Genomic DNA, 16,754 nt, shown 5'->3' with positions numbered 1-16,754 from the left:
ACCCCAAATACACAGAAGTACAGAGACTAGTTTTATAAATATTGTCATTCAGCTTACACAATCCAAAAACTTTTTATTTGTAAAAGGTATCAATACAAAAATAAATTAAATTTTACATTAATACAAATAAGATATCTGTTTTGAAATTCTGGTAAACTGTTTCATTTTTTCTTTGCCATTTGACATATATAGTAAATACACAAAAACATTTTTGGAAATTTTACATCTTCATTAAGAAACTTGTATCACACTCTATGAATAAACCTTTTTCCTTCTCTTTGTTATACTCACATGTTCCCAGTTTAAAAAAAAAAATGTTTTTAAAAATTTAATTTTTAAAAAATCCTACCAGTATACCGGTACCCTAGTTTTTTGTTATGGGGACTGTACGTATAAAGTAAGAAAAAAAAATTCCAATTGTTATCAAAACGTCGCATTTTTCCCAATCCAATGGCCCCAGCCCCAGTATTAAAATGGGTGTGAGAGGCCTGCTGAGCTCGTTTATATTTTAAATTCAGCTATGCTGAGTAGGACTAGAAATACCAAGTTTAAAAATCCTAAGTTGAATGTAATAACTCATGTAAACAAAAACATGACTCAACCCAAGCTATATATCTTGCTTATAATTCTATGATTGACGCCGAAATTTTGGTTGATCAATAGAAATGTCTTGCTAAAAGAATGATATGCTGTAACTACTTTCTGGTGTCCCTTCCTAAACGATGAATTGCATTAAATCTAAACAAATTTTTGATAGTTTTTAGAGCACAAATAAAAACGTCTTTTAAACAGTTTCATAGTCCTGACACATTATTATAATGAGAATAAAAGCATAAGCGTTGTTCTTAAAAATTATTGCAACGGAAAATCATCTTTGTAGACATTTGTTGTTTTTTATTAAAGATGAAAATAATGGGTGGGCCTTGGTACAATTGAGCGACATGCCTGCCAATACATTGATCTGAATTATAGCTCTTTAACATATGTAACAACATTTTTCAGTTAAGCTAGTTTATTCATCAGTCAAGTGAGTAATGATATGAAATGTCATACAAAATGAATTCATGCCTGGTAAACGACAATCTTTTATAATGGAGAAGGCCAATGAAATTTTTCAATATTTAAATTTGAGGAATTGAGCAAATTCATTCTGGTGCATTGAGGTACACTCTTCTTCTTTCACATATAGGATTTTCAAAAATAAAATACAATAACTAGTAAGTAGTGGAGGGAGAAAATGTAACTTTATGCTCTCATGTATTTTAATCGTTTTTCAAAGTGATTGGGGGGGGGGGGGGGGCTAAAATAAAGATAATTGGAAGTAGCTGTGAACACCAACTGAAAAATTTTTTATATTGCATATAATCTTTTTTGCGGTAAAAATGGTATTCCATAAAGGTCAAAGATGCAAAAATGAGTTTAAAATTCGGATATTCATTTTTGGTTAATCTACCGAGGGGCCATATGGCACAATATCCTTTGAACGCCCATATCAGGCCGGTGTTGCTCAGGTGAGCGATGTAGACCATTGGGCCTCTTGTTGCTTTTATAATAATTATATCTTGGTCTTCTAATATTTAAACTATATATCTTCATTATGTATTACTATATTTCATCAATTTAAGATTTCCTGTTTTTCTAAACTATCATTTCTTATGCTAAAGTAACAGTGTAAAAACCCTCATATTTACTTATAGAATGTGTTTGTCACCTGTGTGGACTTGGGCGATACACATCTTGAATCTTTTCCTGACTTACTAGTTTTGCCTCCAGTCATCTATCAACTACAACAGAAACGACTGGTGAACAGTTTTGATTCGTTGAAAAGACACACTTTTCTTAAAGATTTCAAATTCTTCGATCCTCAGCGTCATAGTAATTTTTTAATCTTAAAAATGTTTTTTTTTACTTATCCATGCATTTTATTGAGTAATTGCAATTTTGACATCAATGGATATATTGAAAAAAATATACAAGTTGAGACCAAACAAGAAAAAAATCCGATTGTACTGGTGCATCGGTGGCTCGAACCCTTTACTTTTATTTAGTAGGTCTCCGTTGAGCCAAAAAGGCAAGCAGATCGTTGAATACATTGTAGTTTTAGTTAGTATTATCATACTTATTAAATTTGTCTATGTAAAAGGTAGAATTATGGTACGAATGAAAAAAAATCCCGATAATTTAGAGTTATCGAACATTGTTGAGGATCGAATGTCGTTAATGCATATTTGTTTCATTTATGAATGTCAGTCTGAAACAAATGATATTGTTCAGTTGTTTGTCTGCATTTTTTGTTTTGCATTTAAGCTGGGTGTCAAAGAAATGTCGTCAGAAATGTTGAAACCAATGAAAGATTTTCGGAAATCAAACGCAGAACACGCTATATCACGATTGCAAAAGGTATTAAATTTTTCATTTTTTATCATAGCAATAAATCTACTTAACTTCACATATATAGGAATCATGAGAACCCACTATCTTTATTAACATAATAAGTTTTAAATATTTTTCAAAATCTAGTTAGATTTTACCATTTTTATTATTGTAGTATATTGCAGCTGAAAGAAAACCTAAATTGCCTAACAAGCAGAAGGTTTATAATTCTTGCAAAGAATACATTGAAAAATGCGTGGAGCTTTGCTGGATGATGCGCATTCAAGATCCTCCAATCTACATGGAAGCTGATTACGAAACAAACTCGGCTTTCGACTCAAATAAAATGCGATCATACACGAAAGCTGGAAAGTTTGTGCATTTCGTGGTTTGGCCAACTTTTTTCCTGTATAAGGATGGACCTCTGTTGGCCAAAGGGGTCATTCAAGGTAGCAAATTGGAAGTAGCTGAAGAGGATTCGAGTTCCTCAAGTGCAGATGACACCGACGACAATGACAAGTATATTGATATCGCAGAAGCTACCGAAAACAAGAGTTTTAATGATGCCCAGTGCGCCATCTAGTACATCAGTACTACATACACTACTAATGAAAGACATTTGAATTATGTTTAAGATTGTAAACAAAGAAAAACAATCTAAATAATACTTTTTGGTATTTGTTTGGAATTTAAAGCTTTAGTGTTACACCAAGTCGCAGTAAAGACTGTATTTGGTTGGTTTTCCTTGTTTTCTTTCACGAACTTCTTTGAAAGAAATACTTTGTAACAACTAATTCTATTATTCTTTTCGTTTATGAGTTTGATGACAAAAAATTAAAAAAATGTCCTGCTTCGCTGCGTTTAAAGTGGCTCTATACACCCACAGTTTATTACAATTTTCAATAGAAGACCACAAAACATATACTTATTAAATATTAAAATGATGATAGGGATACTATAGGTATTTTTAAAGAATTTTTTATTGTTTTTTCGAGTTTTTGTAAAATAATTTTTTAAAACTTAACTATTAACAAATTGAGATAATTTTTTTGTCATATGTTGGATATTTCCTTCGGACACCTAAAAAAAATACAACACTTCTTAACATTCAAAAATGTTATTATTGCAATTTTTTTTAGTATTTCCCCAAAACATAATTTTTCATATTTTCTTACTCTGTAGACAAATCATCTGAAAAAGCTGCTTTATGTTATAAGAAAATGTATTTCAATAAATGTTACATAAAAAAGTTGAATGAAATAACTGCAAATAAACACAAAAAATATTTCAAATTTTATTTGGTTTGAAAGTTCCTCAGTTAGGAGTTATCCTTCCTAAGGCCCAAGGCCTAAACACCTTGGAGACTTTTCATTTCTGAGTTGAAGAAAATTTCCTAAATATCATGTTGGAATAATAATACTTACAAATTTCAATATAGGCCTATATAAGTGAATGTATTCGCTTTAATGCAAAACTAAGTCAAATGAATAAAGGGGAAAATTAACTAATTATAGGATTTATGTTTCCCTACCTGAGAGAAATTCAAGGCCACCCTCGCATCCCCTTAAGGTGGGAACATCTGTCGATTGTTGATTAAAGTGTATCATAATTGAAATACCTTCACCGGTTTAAAATTTTCTTTCACAGTATTCAGCCAAACTCGTGACCTCCGGATTTGTAGTGAACCCACTTCCCCACTGCGCTACATTGTAAGATGTCGGTATTGGGAAAGAAACTACTATTTTAAAAACTATACTTGATTTTTTTGTTTATTTCGATAAATAATACGACACAAAGTGAAGGTGTCAGGTACCACATTACTTGTTAAGTAATGAATTTTCCAATTAGATTAATCTATTCATTTAACAAATTTTCAAAAGAGCGGTCCCAATATACTTCGCCTCAGTTTAAATCAGTCAGTACCGGAATTGCATTCTTCCTGATTTACTTTTTTGCGTACTGCGTCATCAAAATGTGGTGTATAGAGCCACCTTAACTATAGAAAAATGTTATAAAGTATATTTTTGCCTTTCGATTAAAATTCATTACGATTCGGTAAGGTGGAAAATTGAGTATACTAGTACATACAATTTATGTGAAGTTTGGGGCAATATTTAGGAAATGCCTCTAATGTTAACAAAAATATTGAGTCGCCTATCTCTTACAATTCTCTTTAAAGACACATAAACAAAACTTAAAGGGGCGTGGTCACTATTTTGGTCAAATTCTATTTTTCTGTTGTTATTATTCATAATGCTTTAGGAATAAATTTCTAGTCATCAGGTGAAATTTGAGACCTAGTCGTAGAGTTATAAGCAAGATACAGGGCTCACAATTCCTTGTCATGTAAAGGCTGTTGGTACCTTGCGGAAGCAATTTTTTAAAAAACGCCATTATTTCAATTAAACCTAACGTAAATGAAAAATTGTTTTTTAAATACGCTACTCATTGCTCTAAAAGTCATTACACGCTTCTTTTCCGAGAAAACCTAAGATGTCAGATTGATAATGTACATGTACATATAAAATTGAGATTTAAACCAAACGCGATAAATCTGTATGTGTAACATCGATGAAAATTACTTAGGCATCTTTTCTTTTGAGAAATTTTCTTTTGATTCCGTTCCGTTCCGCAAAATACCATTATCCGTGTGGATATTGGTATTTAACGGAACGGAATCTTTCAAACTTTTTAGATAATGACATATATAGCAATTACTCGCCGTTCCTTGATTTTTTTTCCAGATTCTTTAGAGATGAATGAAGCAAGCTTTTAAAACAATTCAGTCATCTTGTGTATGTGCTGATTATCAATTTCGGCGTTTGTGTGTGTTGTGTACAACGACATCTCTCATTTCATTTTTTGATCAATTACATTCATTTACATGTATTATTGTCGCGGCAGAACTAACTAGTTGATTATCATGCTAGCAAAAACACAATGCTTATATCAAGTAGAAGTCATATTATACCATACGCATTCGCAGCGCAGGGATAACATCGATAAAAATACTTGATAGCCTTATTTTAAATAAATTAGAATGAATGATGATACATGTATAACAAATGTCGGTACCATACTTATAAATAATTTTATTCTGATTCCTTTCCGTTCCGCAAAATACCAATACCCGTGTGGATATTGGTATTCAACGGAACGGAAGGGAATCTTTTAAAATATGAAATATATCATAGCTTCTTGCCGTTTCTTTATTCTTTCGGGATTAATGAAACAAACTACCAAACCATTTCATCCATTCAAACATCTTGCGTATGTGCATATCATTCCAACGTTTGTATGCTTTTGTTGTGTATGATTTTGCAAAAGACCTATTGAAACTAACAGTTCCGAAACTGACGACAACGGAGAAAATTAATTTAATTTCATTAAACTCTTTAAAAGATAAAGATATTAAAGCAAACGGTATTCTTGCCAAGAAAATTTTTTGGACCCCCCCCCCCCCCCAAAAAAAAAACAAACTAGCTTTTCATAAATAACGTCTGAAACTGACACAACGTCGTTATCAATATTTGTTTTTTTTGGGGGGGGGGGGGGGGATCAACGCTGTTTTTCCTGCTTGTAAATTTCTGTGTTGGTAGTTTTAACAAACATTGAAATACGATGAGACCTTTCAAAATGAAAAGCCCGGTATATATCACGTAACACTAAAAATCAGAAGTAAAGTTTATAACGAAGGTATTATTTACATCTTAAAAGATTTTTATTTGCTATTGTATTTCTTTTTCGTATCGTTTGTTTTTTAAGTCTTAGTAATTTCGTTTTTAATTCAGTGCAGTTGGGTGCAGATCTTTTTCTTATGCATATTTTTTTCTCCCAAATAATTTCTAAAAAGTTCTAAAAAGACGTTAGAAATAAGAATAAAGATAAAAAATATCGTGTTTTAAAAAAGTTTTTACAAGTAATTTATTCCAATGACGTCTTAATATAGATATAGCGTCATGACAATCATCTTACTAGTATTTCAAAAATAAATTGTAGCAAAGCAAAGGACCCGTCTGCTTTTAGACTAATATACTCTGTCTCAAAATATCCTCGATTCACATTGTGCATAATTACTCAATATTTATAAATGCCTCAGGATTCAAATTATGTTCGTTTAAAACTATGAAAAATTTCTCTGTTGAAACACCCCCTTTCGCTTTGGCCATATAGTAAAATTATATATGTATATTATAAAAGATTGACTGTGAACGGCTTGCATGTCTCTTATTTCCAAAAGTTTACAATTTCTGGTCCCTGGAGCTAAGGTACAGATGGGTATAGTCCACTAATTCATTTTCCATATGCGGTATTGTTAACGTTAGGGATCATAGCTCCGGCCCTAATTTTCGTTCAGCAATGAGGGACCTCTTGAATGAAAGCTCATCAAATTGTCTCTTTCCTGTTAAAATTTCTTGGTGTGAAGTCAGATTCGTTTTCCGGCAAAATGCGTCTGTATTGAAAAACTCTGAAAATGAAAGTAAAAGTAGGGAATTTCACAGTTTTGGAAAGGGTGCACATCAAACAATTTCAATTATTTTCTTTAAATGATAATTCAATTTTGACACATGCTTTTAAAATTGCAAATCCTCATTTCTGATATGTGTCAAGCATTTTGATTTAAAATGTCCCAATAAATGTATATATACTCTGCAAGCATAGGAACTATTTTGCTAAAAGGCACTTCTTTGTTGTCCTACCGATTCTAAAAATAGTTAGAGGGATATACCCAGATAATCCAAGATTCCCCCGACCCTTCTACCCCCATCTTTATGAATAAATGTTTTTCAAACATCAAATTATAAAAACTGGGGTAACTGCCAGAAAATTCTCAGAATAGGGTGAATACTTCAAATTGAAGCTTAAAACGCAAACATAAGACTCTGCATGTCAATTTGCAGTCTTTAGGCTATGGTACTCAGGTGACCTTCAAGGCCTATGGGCCTCTTGTTTTTTGGGAGTTGATTTTAATCAACTCTCCCATGCAGTTACTCAGGCAATCCGAAAGAGAAACAGTGTTTGGACCTAAGCACAAATCAACACCGCTGACAACATTTAGTTCTAAATGATAAATTCGATGCAATGAGTTCTTGAGCATTGTTCTTCAAGGAAACTAATTGATCGATACCTTGTAAATAGTCACATTTTAAATGGTACGAACAATTAAGATATTGTTTTTGAAGTCGTACATTTTATGTATTCCTACGCCAGAGTTCAATATAGTCTCGTTCAACCAGACGCTCGGCTGTCTCTGTAAATCTCCGACAAGCAGAGTGTCTCTCTTGCTTGTCGGAGATTAACGGATACGGCTGAAAGTCTGGTTGAACGAGACTAGAGTTCAATTTTGCTTGGATTCATACAATTTCTCAGAACTATTTCGATTACTGATACGCAGTTTGATGGACTAATTCTTTGAATATTACAAACATGATTGATATTAGATTTTCACGACTTTCCTGTAGGAGCAGTCAGATTATAAAAATGTGCGTAATTCAAATACTTATAGCAATTTACTTGCCATGCATGCAAAATTACATCGTTGATTTTAAAATAAATAATAATCGATAAAATCAACTCCCGTCAGTACTTCAGTACTTTGATTAATGTATGCAGTTGAATTCGGTTTAAAGTAGAAAAAACACATAAGTTCCTGCCAAATGAATGAAAAAGACTCTACAGCTGTTCATTTTCTATGCCAAAGAAGTAGGATTTAACTATACATTGACAATTTTAGGAGGCATGGCAGGATGGGGGTGTTAGCCAGATGCGCCACCCTTTAGATCCGCCAGTGAACAATAATAGAAATAAGTCACTTTAGATACTTATGTGACCTTATTAAAAAAATCGAAAATTGTATAAATCATCAAAAATGTTTAATATTATTTTTCTTTACAAAGCCATCAAGGTGGTTTAAGACACTTTAATGTTGTTACGTACTATTTATCGAAATCAACAAAAAAATATCAAGCGTAATTTCATGAATAGTTTTTTTCCCCTATAATTGTCACCTAACAGCGTAGTGCAGTAGTTAAGAGGTTTCTCTAGAACTCTGTAAGTCTAAATAATCTCGCTGGTGATTTTAAAACTTTCAAAACCTTTCCAACAAATTTTAAAACGTAGTTTTGGGTTAGATATTGTGAAATTTTAAAATTCTAAACATGTGACAGTATTTTAATTATAATTCACTTATATCCACATCAATAGCGAAACATGTTCCTACCATCATAAAGAAAAGTAAAATAAAAAATCTATAGATTGCGAAACACATTTTACAATTTATTTTTGGGAGTTGATATTAATCAACTCGCTTATGCAGTTACTCTGGCAAACCGAAAGTGAAACAGTGTTTGGACCTAAGCACAATTCATCACCGCTGACAAGACTTAGTTCTCGGAAATAATCGACAAATTTGCTGTAATGAATTCTGAAGCATTGTTTTTCAAGGAAACTTGTTTATTGATACCTTGAAAATAGTCAGATTTTAAATGGCAGGAAACAATTTAGACGTTTTTTGTAGTGGTACATGTATGTATTCCTACGCTAGAGTTTACTATAGTATTGTTCAACCAGACAATCAATGGTTTCCGTAAATCTTCGTCAAGCAGAGAATTTCTTTTGCTTGTCGGAGATTAACGGAGACAGCAGAGCGTCTGGTTGAACGAAGCTAGAGTTCAATATTGCTTGGATCCATACAATTTTTCAGAAATATTTCGATTACTGATACGTACGTTGATGGAATTAATAGTATCTTTAAATATTACACGACATGATTCATATGGGGTTTTCTCGAAATTCTTTTCGGAAAAGTCCGAGAATTCATATTATAAAAAATGTGCGTAAATCAAATACATAACGGAAACCACTTGCCATGCAAATTAACATTATCGTTGATTCTAAAATAAATAATAATCGATAAAATCAACTCCCGTCAGTACTTCAGTACTTTGATTATATTTTGTCAGGTTAAAAAAGGTTTGCAACATTAAGAAAGACAGTTTCAAAATTTAGAGGGAAGGGTACGGAGAAGACTAAAAGTAATGATGGCATACCTTCAGATGTAGGAAAGCGAACGAAGCCCCCGGTTTCCTCAAGATTTTATACATCGGTATGCACTAGACTATTTAAGGTGTTCATTTTTTTTCTCTACTTTTGAAATATTAACGTACTTCAGATTTTTGCTACCTAGATGGATTATTTAGGGGGTGAAATTCCGATACCACAAAGAGAAGAAAGAACCATTCCAACATCAGAAACCAGGTATTATAAATATGTGTTTTTAGGAATTTAGGTTTTTAAAAAAAAATAATGTAGTAGTGAAAAAAAAAACATTTTTCAATGCAATGTTAGATGAAAATAATACAATCAATACAATACAATTGTCTTTAAAATAAACGTGCCTGCGCTGCATCGTCCGATACCAGTGTCGGGTGATCATGTTTCTTCAGAAAAAATGGATCGCGCGACCATCGACTGAAGAAATTTAATCGACACTGGTATCGGACGAATCGGAGCAGTCACGTTATTTCTAGGAACACCGATATCTTCAAAAGTTTGAATATTTATTTGTTGGAGAATTGTCGCTCGATAATAAAGAACATTGAGCCACAGTTTGATTTTTACGGTCGACCAATTACATAACAATTCCATCATGGCGTCCATTTATATCTTTAAGGTAAATTGTATATCGTCGATCGTCCGTTAAACTATTTATCAAAGTAGCCCGACATACTAGTCAATCCTCGGTCGTTTTTCGGTTGAGAATAGGTGTCTGCCGGCCAACATTAGGAAAACCCAAAATGTCGACCGATCGATGACAGACATCATCAAAGTACTGAATTACTACCGGGATTATCATTTAAATTGAAATCAACGATAAGTAATTTCACATGGCGAATAGTTTCTTAGCTGTATTTGAATATTTTTTCTAACATGAATTTTCGGGTTCATCGGACAAGAATCTGAGCTAGAGACGAAAAACCCGATAAGCATCATGTAGTATAATATTTAATGAGAGAACTATAGCATTAAACTGTACGCTGCTTATGTATCAGAAATCATAATATTACTGTAAACATTTTATTCAGGACATTTTGTAAATAAACAGATATTGATAAAGTCTTGTCAACACCCGTACTTGTTCTATATTTAGATTGGATAGTCTGCCCTTGATTCAGAACGCTAAGGTTGTAGATATGACACCCTGGTAATCAATGACAGCGAACCAGTCCAATTAAACTGTACCCTAGGAAAACTATGGTGGTATATCTCTGCCTCCTGTGTTCAAATTATTTTTCTATTAATTATGTCGACATGCGAGATAAAGATGTTGAAATGCAAGATAGTTATGTCAACATGCAACATAACTATGTTGACAGGCAAGAAGACTGAAATCAAATATGAGTTATAAAAAATCTCAAATATGGTCAACATGTGACATCCAAGATGCTAGATACACTACCTATTGATGTCAACATGCAACTTCTTTATGTTAACATGCAACTTCTTTATGTCGATATGCAACTTCTTTACGTCGATATGCAACTTATTTATGTCGACATACAAGATAAATATGTTGGCATGCAACATATTTATGTCGACATGCAACTTAGTTATGTTGACATACAACTTATAAGTTGCATGTCAACAAATTTATCTCGCATGTTAACATAACTAAGTTGCATGTCAACATATTTATCTCGCATGTCAACATAAGTAAGTTACACGTCGACATAAATAAGTTGCATGTCGATATAAATAAGTTGCATGTCGACATAAATAAGTTGCATGTCGACATAAATAAGTTGCATGTTGACATAAATAAGTTGCATATTAACATAAATAAGTTGCATGTCGACATAAAAAGGTAGCATCTAGCATCTTGGATGTCACAGGTGGGCGATATTTGAGATTTTGTATGATTCTTATCTAATTGCAATGTTCTTGCATGTCAACATAGTTATGTTGCATGTCGACATAATTATGTTGCATGCCAACATATTTATCTTGCATGTCGACATATTTGATTGAAAAATAACTTGCACACAAGAGGCAGAGATATGCCACCATAGAAAACATACGACGACAAAATATCTAAATTGTCCGAATTTTTTTATTTGAAAAACAGTGCCTATTAAAACATCGAACTAATCAATTTTTCATGTACTAAGCCTTGTCTGTGGTGGTGATGATTTGTGCTGAGGTCTAAACGCTGTTTCACTTCCGTTTTGCCAAAGTAACTATATCGGAGAGTTTATTACAATGAACTACCAATAGATCTCTGCGGATGATCGGACGATGGCTCGACGGACTATTTGATGACAGTTTCAGCTAAATAAATCGGTCATCGATGCAGACAAATTGTAACTAGGCTCTTAGATAAAAAAAAAATAGTTGGCTGACGAAAAAGGTCAATTTCGGCGAGTACAACGTTTACGGTTGATAAATCCCCATTGCCTGAGGAATCCTATCTTTGCCTCAAAAACCGTCGTCGGTCGTTGTTCGTTTTTGTGACTGGGGTTTTAGACGGCTTTTTCTTAAATGTCACCCACCAGACACTGATTACCGATCGCAAATCTGCCAAGGGTGGACAATTTTGACAAATATGCTGATTGACGACCGGCCGTATTACATTTGAAACAAATTTGCAAGTTAATGATATATTTTTACCTTCAATTAAACTATGATACAGCCTACAAAATCTCTCTGAAAAGTAATGATTAGGGAAAATATATCTAATTCCTCTTATCGAAACCACAGAGCCTCTATAATCATCTTTCCTTTAAACGCTATCACTAGCCCCGTAAAGTGAAATAGTGTAGATGGTTTAAATGTCAAAGACAATTCTTGATCTGCACGTAAAAATAATTTCAATTTTCATGTTCAATAAGCGTGTTTTGGAGATAAGAAACTGTGAAAATAAGGATTATTAGTCCAAATCAAGCTTTAATATGCCATATATAATTAAATTAATCTAGTAACTGTAGTTCCCAGGTCATCCATTCGAATTTTTTTCCTCGGACACAACAGACTGTGGCTAGAAACACCTGTGCTTTGTTTTGTGATATATATATATATATATATATATATATATATATATATATATATATATATATATATATATATATATATATATATATATATATATAATTACGCTCTGAGATTTTTTTCAATCATGGCCAATCAAACAATAACTTAGATAAAATGGAGTTTGCAAAGATTATCGTTGAAACACTTTATCGCCTATGGCCAAAGTCAAATTTCTTCAAATGTTCCTCTTAATTATGAAATTATCTTGAGAATGACACAATGATGAAGTCCATAGACCTATTGTTTGAATATTCCAGTGAGGAATCGGTAGAAAATGTACTAACAACTATAGAAAAACAGATCCAATTTCTGAGACGAAGGGAAATCCAAGGTCAAAAATTCGTTCTGAATCTTCAGAAAACAATTGATCATTTACAACAAAATCTATCAGCAGAACAAACGGCTAAAGAAATCGCTCTGAAAGACAAAAAAGCATCTGTAACAAGGTATTTTCTTCTGTTATTAGTGAATACTAATTATTTACGTTAAGTAGGTCGCTATTTCCACAGAAATGTGATTCTCTTTACAAAAGTCAAATGATACAAATTTTCTCTTACGTTGTATAAGGGAGTTCAATGCCTTAATGCGAAATATTTATTCAAAATCATTTATAGACGCATTGTAGTATTGTTAACATGGAGTGGGTTGGAAAGGATCTACGTACCCACAAATTAGGTTGCGGTTCTCCAAGAGAAAACGCACCTTGGAGAAATCATACAGTAACAAGAATTGAAATACAATTGAAAACAATAAAAGGGAAAATATCGAAGATATCCTCATTGACACATTATCGTTTTTCAATCATAAAAGTTCACAGGAACGAAAACAAAATTCTTATGAAGATTTATAATGGTAAATGTTTTACTAATTTTTACCATTCGGAACTTACTCGGAATACCTCGCATCATTTTCCCCTTTCTACTATGGGATGTGTATTGAAGCCTGAGGCGGTAGGGGGGTGCGTTTCAAAACAGATAATCTGGCCGTTTGAGCACAAAGGTATTTATGATTAACAAAAATATCAAGCAAAAACTAATGAAAGCAAAAACTCGGGACAGAGTTTAGTACTTATTCGATAAACATTACAGTGGCGTAGCTGGGGACAAAATATTTGTAAGCAGGGGGTCTGTGGTCAACTTAATTCCCCTCGAAGCGGAGCACATTTTTTGACTGAGCCCACATACCCCACGCTCCCTATAATGATTATAACACGGACAATCTAATAGTTATTATTTGTATGTATCAGACGATTTTATTTGACTAAGATTAAAGGGGCATGGTCACGATTTTTGTCAAAAATTACTTTTTCCGATTTTAATGTTTACAATGCTTCAATAAGGCATTTTTAACATGCAACCAAAATTGAGTGTCATTCGTTGAGTTATGAGGGAGTTACAGAGCTTACAATTCTTCGGTATGTAAACAAAGCTTTTGTTTACATTTTGAATGTTGAAGTGAAAATTCCAGTTTTAGACCTAAAATGAATTTGTTAAACGTTAGGAGCTGTTTCTTTCAGCTTAAAATGAATAAGATGATAGACAAATCAGTTTGAAAAAGATTTTTTACTAAACCTATGTAAACAAAAACAGGGCACGAGCCTTGTTTACATGACAAACAATTATGAGCTCAGTATCTTGGTTATAACTCTGCGATTGACTCTCAAATTTCATTTTTCATTTCTAAAGCATTATAAATAATAAAAACAGAAAAAATAGAATTTGACCAAAATCATGGCCTTGACCCTTTAAGCTCTATACGTGTATACAGTACCATATATCAAATAACGTTAACCCTAATTTAACGTTATCTTAATAAATGAAATAAGAGGGTGTCGTTCATGAAATGTAAAAAAAAAACACCACCAACACAATAGATACAATTAAAATCATAACAAAGCTGTGTAATTTGTAAATATGTGTATCTTGTTTGTGCAATTATCCACATACCGATGAAAAAGATAACTAATTAAAAGACAAATCTCAAAATAAGAAACTTATCGTAAAACATATTCATGTATGATGAGAAAATGGGAGTTCAAAATTCAAATATTAAATTAGGAAATTCCAAATTAAAATAAAATATTCCATGCTAAAATTTGGAAATTTAAAGATAAAAGTTTATAAATACAACTTTAAAGGTTGAAATTTTTAAGTTAGAACTTCCTCAATAAAAGTTGACGTATCCAGTTCTAAAGTTGACGATTTCAACTTTAAAACTTCATAACAAAGAAACGTTTAAGTTGTAAATTCCAGGATTTCAGTAGGATATTGCTGTATTAAAATTCAATTCAAGATGAAAATCCAACGTTAAATTTCATATTTCAAAGATAAAAGCTAGAGAAATCAACTTTAAAGTTGGAAATCTAAAAATTGAGGTTGAAAATTATTTTCAAGTTTAAAGTTTTCAACTTTAGTTGAAATTTAAAAGAAAAACGTGGAACTGATACGTAAATAATGCATGATTATGGGTGTCCTGCAAATAATATTTCTAATATCAAGTTAGTTTAATGTTATTTAGATTTTTATTAAATGCAATCTGAAAATACTGAAAAGGAAAACGTTTTAATGGACTTTACTGCAAGAAAATTTCACTGTTCATCTTATTTGCCTGTAATTAGCAATTTTGCCAAAAGTGAAAATGCCATTTTGAAGTAAGATTTATTTTATCAATATTTAGTTTCAACGCTTTTTTTAATGCTAGAAAATGATTTACAACAACAGATAAATTATATGAACAAGCTTAAAACTGACCTTCAAAAGATTCAAAATGCACAAATAGTTCTTGAAAGAGAAAACACAAGTTTGATCTTTATTTTTTCAATATTTAGTTTCAACGCTTTTTTTAATGCTAGAAAATGATTTACAACAACAGATAAATTATATGAACAAGCTAAAAACTGACCTTCAAAAGATTCAAAATGCACAAATAGTTCTTGAAAGAGAAAACACAAGTTTGATCTTTGAGCGAAGGAGAGTAGTCACTGACCTGAAGAAAAGTGAAGAGAAGAGAAGAAAACAAGAAGATGAAAATAACACTTATTAATAAATATTAGTTCCCTTGGGACGAACATATTGCCCTCCGCTTCGCGTCGGGCAATATTTCGTCCCTCGGGGCTTATATAATCAATGTTGCCCTGAACCCCAGTCAATATTTGTATAGTATAAATAAATGGTATTCGAATGTTGGCTAAAGGGGTCATTCAAGGTAGCAAATTGGAAGTAGCTGAAGAGAAGTCGAGTTCCTCGAGTGCTGATGACACCGACGACGACGAGAAGTATGAAATAGCTCCATCTGTCAGCAGTGACAACAATAAAAACAGAACCGATGATGTTTCAAATGCTTAACAATCCCATCCAGAAAACGAGGGGATATCCAATGACAACGCACCTTTTAATACCAACTGTTCAATAAGCGATGGCAAAGAAGAATTGGTAAATGTTGCACAAAGCGGTCCCAACTATGTAAATAAATCGGATAATGTTTCAGATTGTAAGCAATATATTCAAGGAAACGACAAGTTAGGCAGTGACAATAAGGAAGCACCTATTGATGCCGAACGTCTGGAATACAAAGGAGAAGGAGAAGCCGACAATGATTCAGATGTTAAACAGGGGTTTTTTTTTCAAACAAACGACAAGTTTTCCACTGCCAACCGTTTAAAAAACGATGATAGAGGGGAAAATGAAAATTTACGGAAAACAACCTTCTTTAGAACACGATGACCTACTCATTGACAACAACTACAAAGCAACCAGCAAGAATTGCACATACAAGGAAAACAATATAAATGATGATGATGATGATGATGATGATAATGATGGTGGTGAAAGTAATAAATCTTATCTATGTAACGACGTGCTACGCAACACATCTATTGGTGTCCATTGTTCAGGAAACAACGGCGAAATTTGTGAAAAAGCGGCTGTTCATCAATGACGAGAAGTTCATTGATGCTCAGTGCGCCATTACTTGCGACAATGTGAATAAATCGAATGATGTTTCATATGATAACCAATCTGATGGAGGAAACGCCATGTTATCCACTGACAACAACACGGCGCTTTATGATGCCGAATGTCTAGAAAACGACGGCGAAAGAGAAGACGATAATAGTTCAGGTGTTAAACAATCTACTGACGAGCTATCCAAGAACAACAACTCATTTATTTATACCATACTCTCAGAAACTGATGACAAAGAAGAAAACTAAAATGTAGCACAAGGAAAAGGGAAAGCTACTCAATGACAACAGCAACGCAACTATCGGCAACAACAGCACAGAAAACGTCAGCATA

General features: G+C 32.7%; 1 pseudogene; it reads left to right on the top strand.

Annotated features, from left to right (window-relative positions):
* Positions 1–16,754, top strand: part of LOC128156245 (uncharacterized) — a 41,553-nt pseudogene extending 24,799 nt beyond the window's left edge.

This window comes from Crassostrea angulata, chromosome 7, assembly GCF_025612915.1.
Source record: "Crassostrea angulata isolate pt1a10 chromosome 7, ASM2561291v2, whole genome shotgun sequence".
NCBI classification, from domain to species: Eukaryota; Metazoa; Mollusca; class Bivalvia; order Ostreida; family Ostreidae; genus Magallana; species Magallana angulata.
Note: the sequence above shows the minus strand (reverse complement) of the source record. Positions and strands in the feature narration are given on the sequence as shown.